The sequence below is a fragment of the Schistocerca americana genome, chromosome 7, assembly GCF_021461395.2.
Source record: "Schistocerca americana isolate TAMUIC-IGC-003095 chromosome 7, iqSchAmer2.1, whole genome shotgun sequence".
Taxonomy (NCBI): domain Eukaryota; kingdom Metazoa; phylum Arthropoda; class Insecta; order Orthoptera; family Acrididae; genus Schistocerca; species Schistocerca americana.
Window position 1 is genome coordinate 167,895,471 of NC_060125.1, and position 26,384 is coordinate 167,921,854.

Here is a 26,384-nt window from a genome sequence, read left to right on the forward strand (position 1 = left end):
TACCATAAATTATCTGGGAGTACGCATTAGGAGTGATTTAAAATGGAATGATCATATAATGTTGATCGTCGGTAAAGCAGATGCCAGACTGAGATTCATTGGAAGAATCCTAAGGAAATGCAATCCGAAAACAAAGGAAGTAGGTTACAGTTCGCTTGTTCGCCCACTGCTTGAATACTGCTCAGCAGTGTGGGATCCGTACCAGATAGGGTTGATAGAAGAGATAGAGAAGATCCAACGGAGAGCAGCGCGCTTCGTTACAGGATCATTTAGTAATCGCGAAAGCGTTACGGAGATGATAGATAAACTCCAGTGGAAGACTCAGCAGGAGAGACGCTCAGTAGCTCGGTACGGGCTTTTGTCAAAGTTTCGAGAACATACCTTCACCGAAGAGTCAAGCAGTATATTGCTCCCTCCTACGTATATCTCGCGAAGAGACCATGAGGATAAAATCAGAGAGATTAGAGCCCACACAGAGGCAATCCTTCTTTCCACGAACAATACGAGACTGGAATAGAAGGGAGAACCGATAGAGATACTCAAGGTACCCTCCGCCACACACCGTCAGGTGGCTTGCGGAGTATGGATGTAGATGTAGATGTAGATTTGATGTTTTACCGGATTCCTGATATTTATGGTACTCTCGTTGAGTGGTCGTACGGGAGAATCTCCACTTCACCGTTACCTCCCCCCCCCCCCCCCCCCCAAGGACCATGGACCTTGCCGTTGGTGGGGAGGCTTGCGTGCCTCAGCGATACAGATAGCCGTACCGTAGGTGCAACCACAACGGAGGGGTATCTGTTGAGAGGCCAGACGAACGTGTGGTTCCTGAAGAGGGGCAGCAGCCTTTTCAGTTGTTGCAAGGGCAACAGTCTGGATGATTGACTGATCTGGCCTTGTAACAATAACCAAAACGGCCTTGCTGTGCTGGTACTGCGAACGGCTGAAAGCAAGGGGAAACTACAGCCGTAATTTTTCCCGAGGGCATGCAGCTTTACTGTATGATTACATGATGATGGCGTCCTCTTGGGTAAAATATTCCGGAGGTAAAATAGTCCCCCATTCGGATCTCCGGGCGGGGACTACTCAAGAGGATGTCGTTATCAGGAGAAAGAAAACTGGCGTTCTACGGATCGGAGCGTGGAATGTCAGATCCCTTAATCGGGCAGGTAGGTTAGAAAATTTAAAAAGGGAAATGGATAGGTTGAAGTTAGATATAGTGGGAATTAGTGAAGTTCGGTGGCAGGAGGAACAAGACTTTTGGTCAGGTGACTACAGGGTTATAAACACAAAATCAAATAGGGGTAATGCAGGAGTAGGTTTAATAATGAATAGGAAAATAGGAATGCGGGTAAGCTACTACAAACAGCATAGTGAACGCATTATTGTGGCCAAGATAGATACGAAGCCCACGCCTACTACAGTAGTACAAGTTTATATGCCAACTAGCTCTGCAGATGACGAAGAAATTGAAGAAATGTATGATGAAATAAAAGAAATTATTCAGATTGTGAAGGGAGACGAAAATTTAATAGTCATGGGTGACTGGAATTCGAGTGTAGGAAAAGGGAGAGAAGGAAACATAGTAGGTGAATATGGATTGGGGGACAGAAATGAAAGAGGAAGCCGCCTGGTCGAATTTTGCACAGAGCACAACATAATCATAACTAACACTTGGTGTAAGAATCATGAAAGAAGGTTGTATACATGGAAGAACCCTGGAGATACTAAAAGGTATCAGATAGATTATATAATGGTAAGACAGAGATTTAGGAACCAGGTTTTAAATTGTAAGACATTTCCAGGGGCAGATGTGGACTCTGACCACAATCTATTGGTTATGACCTGTAGATTAAAACTGAAGAAACTGCAAAAAGGTGGGAATTTAAGGAGATGGGACCTGGATAAACTAAAAGAACCAGAGGTTGTACAGAGATTCAGGGAGAGCATAAGGGAGCAATTGACAGGAATGGGGGAAATAAATACAGTAGAAGAAGAATGGGTAGCTTTGAGGGATGAAGTAGTGAAGGCAGCAGAGGATCAAGTAGGTAAAAAGACGAGGGCTAGTAGAAATCCTTGGGTAACAGAAGAAATATTGAATTTAATTGATGAAAGGAGAAAATATATAGAAATGCAGTAAGTGAAACAGGCAAAAAGGAATACAAACGTCTCAAAAATGAGATCGACAGGAAGTGCAAAATGGCTAAGCAGGGATGGCTAGAGGACAAATGTAAGGATGTAGAGGCCTATCTCACTAGGAGTAAGATAGATACCGCCTACAGGAAAATTAAAGAGACCTTTGGAGATAAGAGAACGACTTGTATGAATATCAAGAGCTCAGATGGAAACCCAGTTCTAAGCAAAGAAGGGAAAGCAGAAAGGTGGAAGGAGTATATAGAGGGTCTATACAAGGGCGATGTACTTGAGGACAATATTATGGAAATTGAAGAGGATGTAGATGAAGATGAAATGGGAGATATGATACTGCGTGAAGAGTTTGACAGAGCACTGAAAGACCTGAGTCGAAACAAGGCCCCCGGAGTAGACAATATTCCATTGGAACTACTTACGGCCGTGGGAGAGCCAGTCCTGACAAAACTCTACCATCTGGTGAGCAAGATGTATGAAACAGGCGAAATACCCTCAGACTTCAAGAAGAATATAATAATTCCAATCCCAAAGAAAGCAGGTGTTGACAGATGTGAAAATTACCGAACTATCAGCTTAATAAGTCACAGCTGCAAAATACTAACACGAATTCTTTACAGACGAATGGAAAAACTAGTAGAAGCGGACCTCGGGGAAGATCAGTTTGGATTCCGTAGAAACACTGGAACACGTGAGGCAATACTGACCTTACGACTTATCTTAGAAGAAAGATTAAGGAAAGGCAAACCTACGTTTCTAGCATTTGTAGACTTAGAGAAAGCTTTTGACAATGTTGACTGGAATACTCTCTTTCAAATTCTAAAGGTGGCAGGGGTAAAATACTGGGAGCGAAAGGCTGTTTACAATTTGTACAGAAACCAGATGGCAGTTATAAGAGTCGAGGGACATGAAAGGGAAGCAGTGGTTGGGAAGGGAGTATGACAGGGTTGTAGCCTCTCCCCGATGTTGTTCAATCTGTATATTGAGCAAGCAGTAAAGGAAACAAAAGAAAAATTCGGAGTAGGTATTAAAATTCATGGAGAAGAAATAAAAACTTTGAGGTTCGCCGATGACATTGTAATTCTGTCAGAGACAGCAAAGAACTTGGAAGAGCAGTTGAATGGAATGGACAGTGTCTTGAAAGGAGGATATAAGATGAACATCAACAAAAGCAAAACAAGGATAATGGAATGTAGTCTAATTAAGTCGGGTGATGCTGAGGGAATTAGATTAGGAAATGAGGCACTTAAAGTAGTAAAGGAGTTTTGCTATTTGGGGAGCAAAATAACTGATGATGGTCGAAGTAGAGAGGATATAAAATGTAGGCTGGCAATTGCAAGGAAAGCGTTTCTGAAGAAGAGAAATTTGTTAACATCCAGTATAGATTTGAGTGTCAGGAAGTCATTTGTGAAAGTATTCGTATGGAGTGTAGCCATGTATGGAAGTGAAACATGGACGATAAATAGTTTGGACAAGAAGATAATAGAAGCTTTCGAAATGTGGTGCTACAGAAGAATGCTGAAGATTAGATGGGTAGATCACATAACTAATGAGGAAGTATTGAATAGGATTGGGGAGAAGAGAAGTTTGTGGCACAACCTGACCAGAAGAAGGGATCGGTTGGTAGGACATGTTCTGAGGCATCAAGGGATCACCAATTTAGTATTGGAGGGCAGCGTGGAGGGTAAAAATCGTAGAGGGAGACCAAGAGATGAATACACTAAGCAGATTCAGAAGGATCTAGGTTGCAGTAGGTACTGGGAGATGAAAAAGCTTGCACAGGATAGAGTAGCATGGAGAGCTGCATCAAACCAGTCTCAGGACTGAAGACCACAACAACAACAACCGTTACCTCGAAGATGGTGTGTCCTATCGCTCGTGCGATGCACGTTCAAACTCACTTGAAACTTGATAACCTGCCATCGCAGCGGCAGTAAACGATCTAACAACTGCGCCAGACACTGTCTGTCTTACATATGCGTTGCCGACCGCAGCACCGTATTCTGCCTGTTAACATATCTCTGTATTTGAATACTCATGCCTATACCAGTTTCTTTGGCGATTCAGTGTACAACAACTGGAAGGACAGCAAATACTGGACAGTGTGAAGAACATATGTTCAGATTTGTAATTGAGGGTATGAAAAGTCCCCAATTTTGTCTACAAAGGAGACTGCTTAGAAATTACTCGTGCTTCGTGCTGCCGGTTCTCAGTTGTGTGAGACCATACGAAATAGGACAAATAGGGGATATTTACAGTATACAGAAAAGAACAGCAAGAATGGTCACGGGTTTATTTGATCCGTGTGAGAATGTCACAGAATACTGAAGGAGCTGAACTGGCTGGCCGCTGTGGCAGAGCGGTTCTAGGTGCTTCAGTAAGGAACCGCGCTGCTGCTACGGTCGCAGGTTCGAATCCTACCTCGGGCATGGATGTGTGTGATGTCCTTAGGTTAGTTTGGTTTAAGCAGTTCTAAGTCTAGGGGACTGATGACCTCAGATGTTAAGTCCCAGAGCGCTTAGGGCCATTTGAACCATTTTGAACTGAACTGGAAGACTTGAAGATAGGCGTAAACTATCCCGACAAAGTTTCAAGACTAGGCTTTAAATGATGACTCTGGGAACTTAGTAAATCCCCCTACATATTGCTCACATAGGGATCGTGAGGATAATATTAGAATAATTACTGCACGCGGTAGAGGCATACAAACTATCGTACTTCCTGTGCTCCATATATGAACGGAACGGGAAGAAACCCTCATGTACAATGGGACCTGCCCTATACCACGCAATTTACTGTTGTTTTCAGAGCATGGATGTAGATGGAGACGTAGAAATTTTGTAAACAGAGGTATCACCTCGGGCAACAACCGTGGCTCAGTCTACTGAGTTTGGATGAAACACGTGGGCTGTCTTTCCATGCTGATTCCGCTCTATGCCAGAGGTCATCAGTCGTACTGGCTGGTGGACGTTGTGGTGTTCCAATCTCTGAGGAACCCACGACTATATGTTTTCAATGGGTGACAGCTGGCCGTGGCAATACTCGTAAACGTTCCTTGTCGGGGTAAGACAGCTCAGCACAGGCACCATGAAGTCATGCTTTGTCTTTATGAATGACAACGTCACGGAGATCTTAACGACAGGGCAGAAGCTCCATGCTTAACACGACAGATATTTAACATATTCACCCCAAATTACAGGCTATGCGATTGAGTAGCGCAGGTATTAGGCATCCAATGGCACCTCACACAATCTCAATGCCAAATGTGTACAAGTATCTCCATATTTTGCAATTTGATAAGTGCTTAACATTTTATAACAACTTACTTTAAAGGGGCTTTCAGTAGCCACAACAGACCTCCCCTGTGAAGTCACCAACCAGCAGTGTTGAACACTAAGCATTCCTTCGTAGTTGGTCTCTGCCTAGCTATCCGAGCAGTAACCATGAAGCTTTAATTGCCATCTCCAAAATATAATGTTATGGAATTCATGTTTTGTTTCCAGGTACATGTCCACAGTCCTACTACAGGAGCCAGAACGAAACGCTGCAGCCCTTTGACAAAGTGGAAATACGTTTCCCGCATTTGACAGGAATAGTAAGGCTCTGGGGACTCCAGCCCACTGACAACTTGAATGTCAAATGGTTCAAATGGCTCTGAGCACTATGGGACTCAACTGCTGAGGTCATTAGTCCCCTAGAACTTAGAACTAGTTAAACCTAACTAACCTAAGGACATCACAAACATCCATGCCCGAGGCAGGATTCGAACCTGCGACCGTAGCGGTCTTGCGGTTCCAGACTGCAGCGCCTTAAACCGCACGGCCACTTCGGCCGGCAACTTAAATGTCCTTCGAAAGTACAAGTGGTAGTGTGAGTTGGTTACATGACAGGGAGAAATGCATGACGTTACGAATCCTGTCCTCCTTACCTATAACATCATCATTATCTACATCTACATCTACATCATACTCAGTCACCTAATGGTGTGTGGCGGAGGGTACTCTCGGTATCACTATCTGATCCCTCCAACTCTGTTCCACTCGTGAACAGTGTGTGGGAAGAATTATTGTCGGTAAGCCTCTGTATTGACTATAATTTCTCGAATTTTCTCATCTTGTATAATACTCGAGATGTCTGTGGGGGGAATTAATATGTTGTCCGACTCCTCCTGAAAAGTTCTGTCCCGAAATTTCAGTAGTAAATCTCTCCGTGATGCACAACGCCTCTCTTGTAACGCCTGACAGTGGAGTTTTGTTCAGCATCTCCGAAACGCTCTCTCACCAGCTAAACGATTCCGCGACGAAACGCGCCGCTCTTCGTTGGATCTTCTCTATCTCCTCTATCAGTCCTTCCTGATATGGATCCGAAATAGATGAACAATATTCAAGAATCGGGAGAACAAGCGCCTTATAAGCTACCTCTTTGTGGATGAATTACATTTCCTTAAGTTTCTTCCGTTGAATCTGAGCCTGATGTTTGCTTTTGCCACTATCTGGTTTATATGGTCATCCCAGCTAAGGTCGCTCTGGATAGTTACACCTAGATATTTTACGGTAGACGTTTTCTCCATCTGTTTTTCATCAGTAGTGCAGCTGTACAGTAGTGGATTTCTTTTCCTATATATGCGCAATGTGTTACGTTTATTTATGATCAGGCCCAACTGCCAGAGCCTGCACCATTCATCAATTCTCTGCAGGTCGTTCTGTAAATCCTTACTACCGTCTGGCGTTGCTACTTTGGTATAAACAACTGTATCATCTGGGAATAGCATTAAAGAGCATCCGACGCTTTCTACTACATCATTTATATTGATTGTAAGCAGCAACGGTCCTGATGACTGGGTGTTGTGTGATGTCCTTAGGTTATTTAGGTTTAAGTAGTTCTAAGTTCTAGGGGACTGATGACCATAGCTGTTAAGTCCCATAGTGCTCAGAGCCATTTGAGCCAGCAACGGTCCTACGGCACTTCCCTATGGTACTCCGGATATTACCGATTTTGTTCCGTTAAGAGCGACGTGTTGAATTCTGTCTGCAAGAAAGTTTTGAATCCAGTCACACGTCTGCTCCGATACTCCGTAAGCTTGTATTTTTTTAATTAGATGGTAATGAGGGACGGTGTCAAATGCCTAACTGAAATCAAGGAACACGCCATCAACCCGAGAGCCGTTGTCCACTGCACTGTGTATCTCATGGAGGAACAGAGCAGGCTGAGTATCGCAGGATCTTCAAATAGTTCAAATGGCTCTGAGCACTATGCGACTCAACTTCTGAGGTCATAAGTCGCCTAGAACTTAGAACTAATTAAACCTAACTAACCTAAGGACATCACACACATCCAAGCCCGAGGCAGGAGTCGAACCTGCGACCGTAGCAGTCTCGCGGTTCCGGACTGAAGCGCCTAGAACGGCACGGCCACTCCGGCCGGCTATCGCAGGATCTCTGTTTGCGGAATCCATGTAGATTTTTATAGGGGAGGTGTTCATTTTCCAAAAACGTCATAATTCTTGAGCGTAAAACATGTTCCATAATTCTACAACAGATTGACGTCAACGATATAGCCCTATAAGTGTGTGGATCTGTCTTACGACCTTTCTTAAAAACGGGTATGACCTGCGCTTTTTTCCTGTCGTTAGGTACCTTTCTTTGCTTAAGCGATCTACGATAAATTACTGCTAGAAGGGGAGTAAAATCTTTCGCATAATCTTTATAGAATCTTACAGGGTCCGCAGCTCGTGGTCGTGCGGTAGCGTTCTCGCTTACCACGCCCGGGTTCCCGGGTTCGATTCCCGGCGGGGTCAGGGATTTTCTCTGCCTCGTGATGACTGGGTGTTGTGTGCTGTCCTTAGGTTAGTTAGGTTTAAGTAGTTGTAAGTTCTAGGGGACTGATGACCATAGATGTTGAGTCCCATAGTGCTCAGAGCCATTTGAACCAATCTTACAGGTATCTCTTCAGGTCTTGAAGCCTTTCCACCACTAAGCGATTGTAGCCGCTTTTCAATTCCGCGATTGGTTATCTTATTATCTGCCGTTTCGATGTTCACTCGACGATTGAAAAGAGGGACAGTGTTACGATCTTCTGCGGTGAAACAACTTCGGAAGACCGAATTTAGTGTTTCGGCCTTCTCTCTGTTATCTTCCGTTTCGGTGTCGGTGTGGTTGCCGAAAGAATGAATAGATGATTTTGACCCACTTACTGATTTTAAATACGACCAAAATTTCTTAGGGTTTCTACTCAGGTCGGTTGACACTTTACTTTCAAAATCATTGAACGCTACTCTGATTTCCCATCCCTTAAAACCTTAATCGGAGCATACTTGGCTAGGGTATATTGAACGATGGCTTTGACTTTTTTCCATTTGTTCCCCACATCATTGTCCTCGTCACTGAATATTTTATGCTGACTGTTGAGAGATTCTGAAATTTGTATCCTGTCACCCTTGCTGAGCAAATATGTTTTCCTCCCTTTCTTAACATTCCTTGTAGGACCCGTCGTCATAGATGTTGTCACAGCCTTATGATCACTGATACCTTCCTCTACGTTAACTGATTCGATACGATCAGGTCCGTTTGTTGCCAGGAGATATAAGACGTCACTCTCACGAGCCGGTTCTTTAACTATCTGCTCAAGGTAATTTTCGTACAAGACATTCAGAACAATGCCACGCGTTTCCCTGTCTCTGGCACCAGTTTTGATGGCATAATACTACAAATCTACACCTGGAAAGTTGATGTCACCTCCTATTACAGTGGCATGATTAGGAAAATTACTAATTATATTCTGCAAGTTCCATCTGAAGCGCTCTACAAAAGCATCCGATCACCATTTTTTACCGTTCACTCATACTCAATTTCACCGAGATTAATTCACGTTCGGAATCCGTGATAACCTCGCTAGCTTTTATCAAATTTTTTACTGCAATAAACACGCCGCCTCCATTGACGGCTAACCTATCCTTACGATAAACATTCCAATCTGAACTTGGGATTTCGTTGTCTTTGACGAATGGTTTCAACCAGCTTTCTGTTCCCAATGCTATCTGTGCATTATAACTGTGGTGTCACCGCCAGACACCACACTTGCTAGGTGGTAGCCTTTAAACCGGCCGCGGTCCATTAGTATACGCCGGACCCGCGTGTCGCCACTGTCAGTGATCGCAGACCGAGCGCCACCACACGGCAGGTCTAGAGAGACGTACTGGCACTCGCCCAGTTGTACAGCCGACTTTGCTAGCGACGCCACACTAACAAATACGCTCTCATTTGCCGAGACGATAGTTAGCATAGCCTTCAGCTAAGTCAATTGCTACGACCTAGCAAGGCGCCATAGCTTTAATAATTAATAGTGTGAAGCATGTATCATCAAGAGCGATGTTCTACAAATGTGGATTAAAGTTAAGTATTCCAGAAGCTACGTACTTTTCTTTATAGCATTCATTGCGTATCCTGTTTCAGACCTCACGCCAGCCTGCGTGAGTTTAAGCGCGTGCCTTTCGGCTTCCTCTCATTGTGTCTAGGCTGTCTTGTCTAGACACAACAATAACCTTCAGTAGGCAATACTGATTCTGGGACCTTTCGTTGGATGCAGTTTACTGAAATTATATTAATCTTTTCTATCTCTGATCTGCAAGGAGCAAGATTCTCAGAGGTCGCTGTGGCTGATTTAACGGGCAAATCTTCTTTGATTCCAAGGGAGAGGTTTTCTAACCTTAAAAAGCCCCTTGTGAACGCCGCACGTACTCCGCTACCCTGGTAACCGCTTCCTGCATGTAGTACACGGCTGACCTACTAAGGGTAACCCTACAAGTCTGCGCCAGAGAACGGAAGTCGAGAAATGCGCATCCGATACTGTCGCAGAGTCGTATGAGCCTCTGGTTCAGACCTTCCACTCTGCTCGAAACCAGAGGACCGCGATCAACCCTGGGTACGATGCTACAAATGGACAGCTTAGCCTGCACACCGCGGTCGTTGCTAGTGGCCTTCACCAAATCAGTCAGACGCAGGAAAGAGCCGAGGATAGCCTCAGAACCCAAGCGACAGGCGTCATTCGTGCCGACGTGTGCCACTACATGCAGCCGGTTTCACCTAGTGCGCTCTATTGCCGCCGGCAGGGTCTCCTCCACATCACGGATAAGACCTCCCGGCAAACATACCGAGTGCACACTGGAATTCTTTCCCGCTTTGCCTGCCGTGTCCCTGAGGGGCTCCATCACCCTCCTAACATTGGAGCTCCCAATGACGAGTATACCCACCCTGTGTGCTGTCCAGACGGGGCAGAAAAATCTACCACTGGCCGAACAGGAGAGGTATCCCGTGCTGGCTCAGAGCTATCAACGCTGGGTAGCACCTCGTACCTGTTGCTAAGCCGTAGGGAGCCAGCCGCACGGCCTGCTCCCTCTTTCGCCTTCTGCCCACTACCACGCGATCCCACCACTGTCTGCCACCCACTCTCGAGTGAGGACGGACCGGTCAGATGTTGCGTGTCAGAAGCCGTAGCGTCGTCCGGGTCATCAGTGGATTCCAGTGGCACCAAATGTGTCGCATGTCTCGACACTGCCGTCCCGACGACACCGCAACTTCGAGCATTAGCTAGAAGCTTGTCGACGGTATCCAACACAGCTTCCGGGTGTTTATAGACAGCATCCAACTCTCCTTGTATCCGCTCACAACAAGCACAGATCCTATCCATATCGTACTGTGTATGAAGTGGATGTAAGGTCTCAAATGTCGCCACAGAGTTTGAAAATATACCAAAGGAGAATAAAGTAACACTAAAAGTTGCTCTGCAGATTTCTCAGTGTACTGTGACATCGCAAGCGAAAACAGAAATAAATTTCTCTACTGAAGTTGATGTATATACAGATATCTGTTATTAGAAATTCTGTTTGCCGAAAAGTTACTGCATGAGATAAATAGACTAGAATGCTGTGATCTAAACTTTGTGCTGTCTGCTAGCACAAAATTAAAACTTAGTGGCGTGACGGAGTTTCTGGCGAGAGGAAAATTTACACCAGGAGACCGCCCTGCAAAAGGAGATTCACAAGACGTACGCAAAAACAAAAACTATGATTAATTTTCTAACCACTAGTCTACACGGTAAAATACACACGTAGAAAAACAAAGATTAAATTATTTTACAGTTAATCAGACAAGTGCTGCTGCTACTGCTCTGCTGCGCGTCCTCTTGGCTCGGCGTCTGCCGCTCACATCACATGACAAGCCACACCACCTTTCTATAGCGCCGTCATGCCCCTCTCTCCCCATCTCTTCCCAGTCACACTGCCTTTCTACTGTCCTTTAACCAGAGCCCAGTATTTTACCCGCCATTAAAACCAAACAGATGATCAGGGACCTGTATTTTAATTGCTTTTGAAATAAAACACCCTGTCAGATTGTAGCTGCCATATTGAAAAGTGTGTGAGTCGTTTGTGTCACGTTCAAAAATATGTGACAATATATACAGTGTATTGTCATTTAACAAAAATGTTTGTGTAAAAATGCTTCCATGTCACACACAGCAATCTAAAACTGAAATCCGCTACAGTGGGACCATGGAATGGTTCTTTTGAAGAGTTATCACCACACATATTAAGAAATTTATCCAACTGGAGGACGAGAAGATCAATTCCTGTTTCATAGAATGCAGCCGGAGGCTGACAGATCCTCAACCGCAATCTCTGTTGCACTTTCTTGTCGGACTGAAACAGACTTCCAAGCTTGTCTTTCTTCAGGTCGCCAAAGATGAGAAAATGGCATGGCGAACGATCCAAGCTGTACGAAGGATGTTGCACTGTTTCCCAACCAAATCCCTGAATCGCAGCCTTCGTCCAAGTGGAAATGTGGAAGCGGGCGCTATTGTGCAACAGCATGATTCTGCTCAACAGCCTGAAGGCAAACAACGGAAACTTCCCGCATCTCTAGCGCCATAGCAATCTAAAGCTTTTCACACCTGGTAAGGTCATGATTACCCTCTTCTTCGACTGCAGGGGCTTTCTGCTCGTCGAGTCACAGTCAACATCAACGGAGTGTCCACATGCAACGCACTGTTGCAAAATACTAGTAGGTAAAATAGTCGTAGAGCCTGTGTAAAAATGAGATACGTATTTTTTATTAACCAAGGCGTTCTCACATGAGCTTTTTGCACGCTTCACTGTTGCCCCGGAGGATTATACCCATATTATTCATTTAATCACCATAATTGATTGTGTATCAAGCGCAGTGATATTGAATACAGGGTTATTACAACTGATTGAAGCGATTTCACAGCTCTACAATAACTTTATTATTTGAGATATTTTCACACACACATACAAAAACTCAAAAAGTTCTTTTAGGCATTCACAAAAGTTCGATAAGTGCCCCTTTAGTGATTTGGCAGACATCATGCCGATAATCAAGTTCCTCCCACACTCGGCGCAGCTGATGCGAGCTCGCAGTTCTGGCACGTTTCTTGGTAGAGGAGGTTTAAACACTGAATCTTTCACATAACCCCACAGAAAGAAATCGCATGGGGTTAAGTCGGGAGAGCGTGGAGGCCATGACATGAATTGCTGATCATGATCTCCACCACGACCGATCCATCGGTTTTCCAATCTCCTGTTTATGAAATGCCGAACATCATGATGGAAGTGCGGTGGAGCACCATCCTGTTGAAAGATGAAGTCGGCGCTGTCGGTCTCCAGTTGTGGCATGAGCCAATTTTCCAGCATGTCCAGATACACGTGTCCTGTAACGTTTTTTTCGCAGAAGAAAAAGGGGCCGTAAACTTTAAACCGTGAGATTGCACGAAACACCTTAACTTTTGGTGAATTGCGAATTTGCTGCACGAATGCGTGAGGATTCTCTACAGCCCAGATTCGCACATTGTGTCTGTTCACTTGACCATTAAGAAAAATGTTGCTTCATCACTGAAAACATGTTTCGCACTGAACGCATCCTCTTCCATGAGCTATTGCAACCGCGCCGAAAATTCAAAGCGTTTGACTTTGTCATCGGGTGTCAGGGCTTGTAGCAATTGTAAACGGTAAGGCTTCTGCTTTAGCCTTTTCCGTAAGATTTTCCAAACCGTCGGCTGCGGTACGTTTAGCTCCCTGCTTGCTTTATTCGTCGACTTCCGCGGGCTACGCGTGAAACTTGCCCGCACGCGTTCAATCGTTTCTTCGCTCACTGCAGGCCGACCCGTTGATTTCCCCTTACAGAGGCATCCAGAAGCTTTAAACTGCGCATACCATCGCCGAATGGAGTTAGCAGTTGGTGGATCTTTGTTGAACTTCGTCCTGAAGTGTCGTTGCACTGTTATGACTAACTGATGTGAGTGCATTTCAAGCACGACATACGCTTTCTCGGCTTCTGTCGCCATTTTGTCTCACTGCGCTCTCGAGAGCTCTGGCGGCAGAAACCTGAAGTGCGGCTTCAGCCGAACAAAACTTTGAGTTTTTCTACGTATCTGTAGTGTGTTGTGACCATATGTCAATGAATGGAGCTACAGTGAATTTATGAAATCGCTTCAATCATTTGTAATAGCCCTGTATAAAAGCGTGTTTATTACTGTCATTGGCATAGGTTTTCTTTATGTGCATGATGCTGTCTCAGGACAAAGTAACACAGCCCTCGTTGTGGCTAAAGCAAACGTGATGAAATAGCGCAGTTCTTGGACTAATCCTGTGATCAATACGGCTCTTGTCCAAACTAGTTAGCCTAAGAAGAGTCGTGACGTATTTTGGTTTGTAATTTTAGACACAGTGTTTGACACTTCCTAAAAAATTAAAGAAAGCTATCTGAAAAATAATTTAAAAAATATAGAGGCAATCATAGCTGAGCCGTGCGTGGTTCGTGTTCCAGCCATCATGTATTTTACGCCCTGTTCTTAACGTACTTCCACTTCACTACGTTAATTTAAATTACTACTGTCGCTGAGTTGCTGCTTTGCCTCACCCTGACAGACCCTAACAGTGCAAATCGATATATCACCTCTCATAGTATCTTTGCTCGACTGCTGTTACTTCCCGGTCGTTGTCGGTCGTAAGCCAGTTCGGGTTGCTAGTTCGCGTCGCGAGTTCGGGCTGCCAGTCAGTTGGAACGCGTCTGGAGCGCAGTGCGGACCTGCCAGTCGGGAGCTGCAATGCAGCACCCGTGCAGTCGGGTTGGAGCAGTGAGGTGTGCGTCGACATGGCTCGCCCGACCATTGCCGCCACGCATCGCTGGAGCCGGGCCACCGTCTTGGTGGATCGTCGGTCGTTCGTCCTACCGGACGACGCGTTTTGGCTCGCCGATCGTTCATGAGTTGGCTCTGTGTGTGTGTGTGTGTGTGTGTGTGTGTGTGTGTGTGTGTGTGTGTGTGCGTGCATCGACTCCTGATTTGTCTTCGTGTGTGCTTAGTTACTGTTTGGTATCGTTCAGGTCTTCCTACAAGTGTTTGTCATGTTGTGTGTGTAGTTGGTGTTATTTCCACTGAGGAATATTTTAGATGTCGGCATTCTGCGGCGAGTTGGTCGGTTGCTGAGGGCCAGGGCAGTTATCTCCGCGATGTGCAGTCGGCTGGGTCTGTTGGCGGTCCCTGCGCAGTGTCGGAGTGTGTGTGGAGCTGTCCGATCGCTACGAGCTTCGTGATTCACCGACCCACGACGTCAAAGTTGAGTAGTGGTTTCAACTAGCCAAGCCACGTCTATTCATGCTGTGTGGTTTGTTTCGGTAGTTCACTGTTGGGGAGGTTTTCCTGTGAGCAACACCGAGTGTTTCTATTGCTGAAATTTAGCCGCCATGCGGTGCAATTAACTATATTGGTTGACTACAATTCGAGTGCATCAGCGGCATTTTCTGCCTTGTGGCCGTTAGTGTTCCGGTTACCTGCACTGGCAACTAATATGATTTCAGGGAGCTCCTTTTGGGTGAAGTTAACTAAATTACCGTATTTCAAATTCAAGTGTACCAGCGGAATTTTCTACCTTGTGGCCGTTAGTGTTCCGGTTACCTAACTAACGTATTTCAGGCAGCGTCCTTTCCTCACCTGTTCTCGCTGTCCATGTAGTGTGTAGTTTTGACAGATAATACATATTTCATCGTGGATTATCACGTTCGTAACCTTTTGTGTTTGAGTTCTCATGTACTGATTGATGACAAGCGGGTCGTTGTGTTGGTCGGTCCGTGGCTGTCCCCTGGTTTTGTTCCAACGGATCAAGTGTAGTTGGGCTCATCACCTGTCTCACCTAAGTGAACGAGGGCAGACCGACCTCCCTGGAGGCTTCTGAGTGCCGTTGTCTTTATTGTCTTCCCCACCGGTGTTTAATTATCTGTTTTCAGCTACTTAAAATTTAAGACTTTTTTAAAAAAATTAGCACATTAATTGTGGGCTTTCAGCCTTGCAACTTTATTCTTAAAACTATCTTTCAAGCTTAAACATTGCGGCATTCTGCTTTTAAAAGGTTATGGTAATATATTTTGAAATTTAATTTTGGCCATCAGCCATTTGATTGCACCTTGCATATGTTTGTTCTATCTACTTTGCCTTGAGGCTTTTCACCTAGCTGTGATATGATTTTTTTTTAATTATTTTATTTGCTATTTTAACTGAATTTTTATCTTGTTGATTTTTAGGATTTCTTGTTTGGAGGCCTTCAGCCGTGAAAGAGTTGCATTTGGTAAAGGTTCGGCTGTGTGCCGCTTTCGTTGTAAATGTGTTATTAAATTACAATAAATTACAATTAGAAGGTGAAACTGACCCCAACCGCATTTGGCACTTTCCACAATCCTAATTACCTGTTCCGCCCAGCGGGTTTAGCGGGCGTCTCAATAGCCTCGTAGGAAATTGCGAATTTCCTTTTTACGTTAAGTGTTGGGATGGTCATTTCGCCTAATAAAAAGAATCATCGCAGTGGATATGCAGTCAGAACAAGTCGTCATCTTTCAAGTAGTATGATCCAAGGAAGTCTACAGTTCTGTTTATCACTTTGGTAGCTTGATTTATGTATTTCGAGCAAATGCCTTCTTGCTTTGAAACATAACGGGGAGCAACGCTTTGAGAACGGAAGGCGGCTGTGCGCGAGTCGGCGATTGGCTGGCAGGCAGAAGCGAAGACGGCATGCCTGAGGCCGGGCGGCGGTTATCACGTGGTTATAATGCAGGCGACGGTAGTTGGCCGGCGCTGTGCATTATCCGGCAACCTCGAGAGCTGTGGATGTGCCCTCTTCTTTGGAGGGACACGCTGTTAAGGTCTTGCGAAGTGATGGTCTGACATTTTCACAAAATCTCCCCGGCATCAAGACACTCAGTTAAGTATTCTAATTACTAAGAGCGCTTAGTTAACTGTGATTGTGATCGCGCTTGGTACAGTAAGACGTTGCCGGCCGCATGATGTTATGTGTGTTAGACTTCATTTGATGCCTCTTACTAAGCGTGTGCTCTGCTTCCGCATAACATTGATGTATTTGCAGAATGTTTGTTCGTTAGCTATTATTAGGAAGTGTTTAATTTGCTTACGGTATCGGTTAATCCATGTCAATATGTCCTCTTTGAGCAATCTGAGTCTTTACTTCTAAAGGTTGCAGTGTTGGGCTTTGCAAGCTCACGTAAGGTGGGCAATATGTGTGTCATTAAGTGCTAGTGAGTGTCGGTTCTCGTGAGCCAGTTCATTTCCCACTCTTAGCGTTTGTTTATCAGTTACTGTTTCACTTAAAAAAGGACTTGCGATGAAATTGTTTAGCCTTTATTTTATAATGTTAATCTACTGGTCAATCTTAGAATGTTAAGGTTAAGAAAAGTTTTTTGGCCTCCTGTTGTCGGGTGTGGTCTGTGTTTCTGTGAGCTGAGGCATGGAGCAACCGAAGCGCAGAGCTTCCCTTTAGATTACAAGTTTGGCTTACGGGCGGTGGACTTCGCCTGAGCTCGTGTGTCCCTCCTCGGTAGAGTTTTCTGGGTTCACATTTATGTGGCCTACTCGATGTGGGGCTGCAAACGGAGCCACGTCTTGGTTCGAAGCTGAGTGTTACTTCCCTCAGTCGGTTCCACCGTTCGTGGTTAAACTTCGGCCTTACAAGCTTGGGCCTTACTTCTGTTGTTACACATTTCTGACTGTACAAAGTTGTAACTTTCTCTGCCCTGAAAGCGCATCTTACAAGCCAATGGGAATTTGAATAATTTCGTGGTTTGCTCTGCAAGGTTCTCTAGTCTAGTAATTTTCAGGTTTGCCCAACTTACGTTTTAATAAATGTGTTCTAAGTATTCGTGTTAAAATTGAAGCTGTGTGTCCACTGTTATTTTACATGTAATGTTAAAGCATTATAATTGAAAGGGTCTTAAATAACATGAATTCACAAAAGTTGTTTTGTTAAAGCTATGGTCGGATTCAGCCTTAGTGGCTTCTGACAATTTTTATATGGCATCTTTACCAATGGTTTATTAGTTTATTAATTATTTTATGCAGTGAGAGTTTCTTAAATATTTTGCGTTTTTCAATGTTTATGGGAGATCGTTCGCTAATGATTTATTAACTTGCTTATAATTTTATATAATTAGTGTTTCGTAAATGATCTTGCCTGAATGGTGTAGGTCAATTTTTTTATGTGAGATTGTTTTTGGTAGTTAATAAACACATTGGAATTGAAATGTTCACTTTATTGGGTCAGCCCTTCTACTCCATTTAGATTTAAGGTCAAACAAAGCAGATGTTAAGTAAAAACGTTCCAACACACTATGCAGAAACCGCCAAGCGCCATAAAGTCATCACGCCAGGAATTATGTCGAACGGAATCGTCCTGTTACACGGTAATCCTAACCCCCATACTGCCAACTGCACGAAGGCTAGGCTTCAGCAATATGGTTGACAAACACTGCACATCCTCTGTACAGTTCGGATATTTTTCTGTGTGATTTTTACATCTTTGACTTCCTGAAGAAAGACATGCGTGGACGTCAGTTTGTCAGATGAGGAGGTGCAAGAGTGATTGTGTTTGTGGATCTATCAGCAGCAAACCGCGTTCTATGGAACAGGAATTGACGGTCTCGTCTCTGAGTGGGATAAATGTCTTAATGCTTGAGATGGCTACTTTTGAATGGAACCATTCCACGGTCCTATAGTGGTAGGTGTTCTCGTTTTATTTGACCTCCCCTCATATGTAAGCTTCATCTGAACTGTGTAAAATGGAGTCATGTTCAAAGATATTTGCCAGTACTGCAGTATTTCCAAATACTGCTTAAGCTTCATCTGAATAGTGTAAAAATGGCACCATGTTAAAAAAAGTGATTTACAATACTACAGTATTTCCAGAACATACATAAGCTTTATGTGAATTGCATAAAATGACACCATGTTCAAAGATATTTGCCACTACGGTATTTCCCATGCAGAAATGAAGTATCACATCAGTTGGTGCCATTATCAAGGAAAATACATCAACTGAACTGCATAAATTGGTGCCATTCAGCACACACACATCTGTGTTTCATACGCCACTTTAATAACAAAGCTAACATCAGAAACTATATTCATGTCATCTCTACCTCTCTCTTATAAAGAAAAGCCAGAAGGTGTGTATGTCTGATCAAAATCCAACCATCTTTACGTGACATCATGACATCAGCAGTGGAGGTGTTTCATAACATGCTGCAGAGCGATGCATTTCAGCTCCACTAACGGTGTGGAATATTAGATATTTACTTGCATAAACCCAAAAAGCATGGGACAATAGAAAAGAAACAAAAAAGCTCTAGATATAACAATTATTATAAAAAAATTACATTTGCAAAAAAAAGAAAAACGTTTGAAGCATGCTTCGTTGACTGCCCACATTTACATACATTGAGCACAGCCTGTCATATACACTCGAGCTAAGATGAGGAATATTCAGAATTTAAATCACATTCAATGATTTTACTTTTCGCATCTACACATCATAAAATTAGTCGTCGTCACGTTTCAAACACACACTAGATCACTTACAAATCACATTTAATATTTTTATATTTCCACTACGAAATCTCCATCGTACTTCCTCATCGGAGTAGTTAAACAGTTATGATGGCCATCTCTTAATCACAGGTATAAGCAAGCAAACGACGACAACTTGTGATGAAAAAGTTAAAGTAAATCCAGTTTACCTTTCTCTGCTGCCATCAAATACAGAGATGTACAAATCATTTATGAAGAATTTTGTAGCAACGCACTCAGAGCGGAGAACAAATATAAATTTACGGCCACTGATTTGCTTGATTTTTTGACGTATTCCCTCACAGATTGTGCTTTGTACTCGAAATCGGATGCATTTAAGATATTGAAGACATATTTTCTTGACTATTGTGGTTTTAATTTAGTCAGTAAGAATGACTTTTCTCTGTATGAGAATGTCAATTCTCGTCAGTTCCAAATCACATTTAATGTCTTTACATTTTCACACATTTAATGTACTTATATTTTTCGGGTGGTAGTATGCCAAGCTACAATTTACAGTTTACATTTTTACATACACACATATTTTTACATTTGTGGGTATTTACCTTATTCACAGGTACACAGTTAAAACAATTGTCGTCATCACATCTCAGGTGGTAGTAACCCTAAACTAATGTAATCACCTTATCCAGATGTATGAAATGTTCCTGAGGCTACGTGATAAACGTAGCTTTTGTTTTTTAGAAGTAGAAACTGTACGGCGCTTTGATTCAATTACTTACCACACAGTTGTTTCAACTTCAGTATCAGGCACCTGTCGATGGTAAATTCCTATGCCCTGCACATTATGTGTCCTGACTCAGTGGCGAGTGCAAACTTTTCTGCTCATTGACCAACAAATTCTATAATACGTTCACCATTCAGTCTTTCATTTACCCAACCTCCTTTTTATTCACAAGTGAAATACTTTATCTGTTATTTACGGGGGAACCGGAAGTATCATACCTTACTTGAATGTCACTCCTGATATCTTCGGGTTGGATTATTTGGAGTATTACTGTACTAAATTAGGGGAGCAATCTCAGTGTAACGCAGTTTTACATACTCTCCTGGTAAATTGTTTCGTATGAAATATCCAAAATAGCCATTCCTACTGCAGTGGGTTTATCAAACACTGCATTAAGCATGTATATTTCAATAACAACTAAGTTTTCGTTAAAAATAACACCACTTTATACATTATATCTTGCAATATATACAGCAGCTCCGTACCAACTAACTATTCCAGCAAGTTGCTGGTTTTGTGTCCTGCATATTTGGTACGTTTTGCATGGTTTTACCAAACACACATATATCAGATCGAAAAATTCTTTCTTGAAATCATTGCTTGCGCTCATCTGTTTTTGTGTATGATTCTAAATGTATGGCTTCATGCAGAGAGTTTTTATAAATGATAACATTTTATGAATCTCTCTCAGTACCAATTTATGTTTCATACATTGTTTCAGATTTCTGTAGTGAATAATGTAGCTCTACATATAACATAAGGTTGAAATTGTCTTCAATTTGTTACTGTTGAATCGGAACATATCAATGAAAATCGTGAATATTCCCAGAATATTCGAAAACCACTTCTAAAGTATACTTTTGCTATAATCTTCTACTATATTGCCACATCAAAAGTTTCTACAATTTCTGGAGAAAGCCTCACAAAATTTGACAGTGGAAGGTATTGTAACAGTGTTCACAAAGAGATATAACGTAAGATATAGCAGTTTTGTTATCATACTTGACCATTAATCTATTGTTTGCAACAATGAAAAATACCTGTGCTAATACCTCTTTCAATAAACTGAATTTGTTCAATATCGGTAATAAGCTGCAATTCTGCACTAGTGGTTTTCAGCAGAGCATCCCATGCCAATCCACGTGAAGTAATATACTGGTTAGGGCCCAGTTAATATGTTTTTAGACATAGGCCACAAAAGTATTTAACACATCAGCAAGCAGTATAATTTCAAGTTTCACATGTAAAAAAGAATGTCTTACACTTGAATACGCCCCATATACTGCACACTCGTTGATAATCAGCTTCTTCCATTGGTTCACTTGTTAGTAAACTTTTAAACTTCTCAATTGGAGGTAAATCATCTTCCAGTGCAAATATTTACATGGAAATACTCCTTTCTCATTGACTAGATCAAACCTGCGATCGTCAGAAAAATATGTTGTCATAATCTTGAGTTGGTTTAATTTAGAGTACAATGAATACTTTTCAAGAGAACATCCGAAAAAATTAAGGCAGTCGATAAATCGGAAATTTATATTGCAGTGCCTCTGGATTACGTTTTGTAAATGATTTGTACTTCTCCATATTTGATGGCAGCAGAGAAATGCGATGTGCGTTTAGTTCAATTTCTTCATCACCCTCTGTCATCATTTGTTCACACACATTTGTGAACGAGAGACGGCAATCATAATTGCTCAATACAGCTGCCATTGTATAGTTGCTGCCGGTAGTTCATACTGGTGCTGGCGTGTGTAGCGCTTCGATATGCACCAGCGAAATGGCAGTGGAGTCTGCATTTGAAATCTCCTTCCTTAAATGGGTCTCGTCAAATATATGCTAATTCTTCTTTGGCTCTTATTCCCAATTTTTAATTTTGCAATAAACAGTCGTTTATAGTATTAGTGATTTTATGCAACTGTTGGCTTAACCATTTCATGCAGTCGCTTCCTCTGTATAATTCAAACTCTGAATATCCCTGGTAATATTTATAGTGTATATCATAGGTTACGCTGAATGGTGTATGCCAATGTACCTGGCCGGCCGGGGTGGCCGAGCGGTTCTAGGCGCTACAGTCTGGAACTGCGCCACCGCTACTGTCGCAGGTTCGAATCCTGCCTCGGGCATGGATGTGTGTGATGTCCTTAGGTTAGTTAGGTTTAATTAGTTCTAAGTTCTAGGGAACTGATGACCTCAGAAGTTTAGTCCCGTAATGCTAAGAGCCATTTGGGCCAAATGTACCTGAATGGAATGTGAATCAGAGTCTCTACTATGATGGCAAGTAGTAACTGGTTCCGACACACATTCCATAACAGCATAAATTACAAAAGGTAGTTTGAGTCCGTTACTAAACTTGATTATTTTTATAAACTTATTCTTGCCAGTAGGCGTCATTGTGTAGACTGCCCTAGGCTGCGTAGACAACTGAAAGTACAGCTAATTCTTCTTTGGAATGAAAGTAGAGCAGATAATGCTCAGAGACTACAGTATACTGATAAGAATGACTGCTACTACACGTTAACCTCGACATGGTTTTTATACAATAGAAATGACAGCAGTCAGCGACGTTAAAGGATTTACATGTTTTGCACGAGGGTGCTTTGTAACTTATAATGGCACAACTCGAAATTCCTTCTCATTGTTTTCTTCCACAGAAATAAATTCATAATGAGCATCTTGAATGCCATAGACGCTAACACAGGCGCATTTGGTCTGTTTTTAGAATGTGTGAACGTGGTTCAGCTTGATAGAAAATTGTATTTTATAAAAGTTCAGTATCTTTCAGTATGGAACATATTTAGACATGCAGTTTGCATGATTTGCAGGATATAAACCTGCGATAATTGACCGGGGATCGTCCTTTCACTGAACATTTATTACTGATGTTTTATTTGATATCATTTTTCAAAATTTTTGTGTATAATCTTGCACAGGAACCTTTATTTCCATTAACGTAAGCAAGTAGTTGAAGTTCTTGTTTCAACGCCCAAATGGTATCTCTCTCTTCAAAAGTTTCAAGTTTCTTAAACAACTTATCAAGATTATTAGCTGAATATCACTCATCACTGATTTTGGACTGCATTAAACTCACATTCTTTGTATTGAGTTACGTTTATTTTGCTTCTACCGACTTAGAATGTTGCAAATAATGAAAAATAGGTTTTACGACGTTGATTACGTGACAAACTCTATGCTCAAAACAAATATCTAGGTATCATGAACCCATCCTGATTAGTTGCGACACCTGTGCATATTCAACATATTTTATGTATTGAAGGCGATTCCCCCATTATTGCAAACTTGTCATTTGACTAGTACATTAATTTTATTAGGTTAGTCTCAAAGTCGATGATATCCATGCTGGTCAGCCCACCAAGAGACCTGTCCGTAGACAGTCTTTGTTGGTCTTCTATCGCTGCCACTGTCGGGTACTAGACAAAAATTGTTAAAGTTCTTTGACCGCTGCTCAAGTCGTGTAATAGACGGCAGCCGAATGAGAAACAGCATCCCTTAGTTACGACAAGTAGGTGAATTTTGGAAAGGCACCATAGTTGCATTCATAGACATTAAAAAGGCTTATGACTGTGTTAGAAAGTAAGAGATATGACGAGATCGTAATAGACTAGAAACCGTCAAAAGGAATGCAGTTCAGAGTCAAAAAGGTGTATAACAAATGCCTGAATTATATGACACAAAAAATCAGAATGGAGGGGACAAGATAGGAAATGAAACTATACGAAACTAGTTTTAGTTCTGCTGCTTTTGTATATAGGAAAGATGAGACTGTAGAGGATATCTGATCTGTGCCAGGAATTAACTGTTGACCCAATACATAAATAAATCTAATACACTTACCATAAACAGGCAAAAACACTAATCAAAGCTTACACATCAATATCGAAAACAGTAGTGTGTGTGTGTGTGTGTGTGTGTGTGTGTGTGTGTGTGTGTGTGTGTGTGTGTGTGCGTGCGTGCGTGCGTGCGTGCTTTACTGATCTTGGATTCAGTGTGACCAGGTTTATTTTTTCCGACAGAGTTAGTTGTATACTAACAGCAATGGGTAGGTTTACAGCACGGCTTTAGAAAGCATCGCTCCTGCGAAACGCAACTCGCCCTTTTTTCACATGATATCTTGCGAACTATGGATGAAGGGTATCAGACGGATGCCATATTCCTTGACTTCCAGAAAGCGTTTGACTCGGTGCCCCACTGCAGACTCCTAACTAAGGTACGAGCATGTGGGATTGGTTCCCAAATATGTGAGTGGCTCGAAGACTTCTTAAGTAATAGAACCCAGTACCTTGTCCTCGATGGTGAGTGTTCATCGGAGGTGAGGGTATCATCTGGAGTGCCCCAGCGAAGTGTGGTAGGTCCGTTGTTTTCCATCTACATAAATGATCTTTTGGATAGGGTGGATAGCAATGTGCGGCTGTTTGCTGGTGATGCTGTGGTGTACGGGAAGGCGTCGTCGTTGAGTGACTGTCAGAGGATACAAGATGACTTGGACAGGATTTGTGATTGGTGTAAAGAATGGCAGCTAACTCTAAATATAGATAAATGTAAATTAATGTATGTGAATAGGAAAAAGAATCCCGTAATGTTTGAATACTCCATTAGTAGTGTAGCGCTTGACACAGTCACGTCGATTAAATATTTGGGCGTAACATTGCAGAGCGATATGAAATGGGACAAGCATGTAATGGCAGTTGTGGGGAAGGCGGATAGTCGTCTTCGGTTCCTTGGTAGAATTTTGGGAAGATGCGGTTCATGTGTAAAGGAGACCGCTTATAAAGCAGTAATACGACCTATTCTTGAGTACTGATCGAGCTTTTGGGATCCCTATCAGGTCGGATTGAGGGAGGACATCGAAGCATTTCAGTTGCTAGATTTGTTCAAAAAAATGGGTCTGAGCACTATGGGACTTAACAGCTGTGGTCATCAGTCCCCTAGAACTTAGAACTACTTAAACCTAACTAACCTAAGGACATCACACACATCCATGCCCGAGGCAGGATTCGAACCTGCGACCGTAGCAGTCGCGCGGTTCCGGACTGAGCGCCTAGAACCGCTAGACCATCGCGGCCGGCTGCTAGATTTGTTACTGGTAGGTTTGATCATCACGCGAGTGTTACGGAAATGCTCCAGGAACTCGGGTGGGAGTCTATAGAGGAAAGGAGGCGCTCTTTTCCTGAATCACTACTGAGGAAATTTAGAGAACCAGCATTTGAGGCTGACTGCAGTACAATTTTATTGCCGCCAACTTACATTTCGCGTAAAGACCACAAGGTAAGATAGATTTGGACCCGTACAGAGGCATATAAGCAGTCATTTTTCCCTCGTTCTGTTTGGGAGTGGAACAGGGAGAGAAGATGCTAGTTGTGGTACGAGGCACCCTCCGCCACGCACCGTATGGTGGATTGCGGAGTATGTATGTAGATGTAGATGAAATGTGTGTGGTGCAAGGCTCTTCCAGAGCAACAGCACGGCTCACTATTATTTTCATACAGGAAGGATGTAATTTGAGCCAAGTATTCAGCAATCATTTTAAACCCGATATGACTTTCAGTGCATTTCTCGAAATGTTGATGTAATTCAAAATGGCCAGTTTATTAGCAGAAAAAAGTCAAAAACTTCGTTATACCATACTAAGCCCATGAATATAGTGTTTAATTACACCCTAGTATCAAATTTGGTGTCCGTAGCTTTAATTGTTATAGAATCTCAATTTCAGTTTAAACATCTACCTTCATAGCTGATTGGTCAGCACACTAGAATGATATGGATGGGGACCGGCTTCATTTCCCGACTAGGTCGAGATTTTCTCCGCATGGGGACTGGATGTTGTGTCGTCCTCATCGTCATCTCGTCTTCATCGATACGCAAATCGGCGATCAATCTTCGGGCGCTACTGCAACGCCTGCGGGCCAACATACAAAATCACATACTACGCCCGCTGAACATGTGCCAGAGAGTCACCTTCGTCAATATCCATCCGGCAGCGCGGATACCCCACATCGCGCATATTCCGCCCATCACTGCGACAATGACAGCCAGACTACAGGCGGCTTTCGGGTATTTTATATAAACACATCTTTAAAGTCCAATATGATGCTCTCACCTTACTGAAGAGGAATGGTGGCCTCTATCTGGTTAACATGAGAGCCAGAACTACGGCACTTCACATTAATACTATGCTCCGATTATGGAAAAGACAAAATACTACTTTTACTGGAATGTTGACCACCGAGCTCGCATCTGTTTCGAGACGCCCACCGACGTCTTTGGCACACATCCCACCTCCGATGTCGCCGTTTCTTTTTGGAATACAGCAACATATGCAGCGAGATCCCCAGGACCACCCACGACATCTACCGCCTTCTCCGAAAGTACCTGCCCCGAAACCCCCCTGAAGCACGATATCCCCATGTTTCATGGCCTACAGTTTGGAAAACGATACAACCATACCACACCACTGAAACCACCGCGAAGTGATGCCTTCTCGTGAACGGCAAATATACTACAAGACAGAAAGCTCATCGCATCGTGCTGGTGGAATCACCCCTGTGCCTCA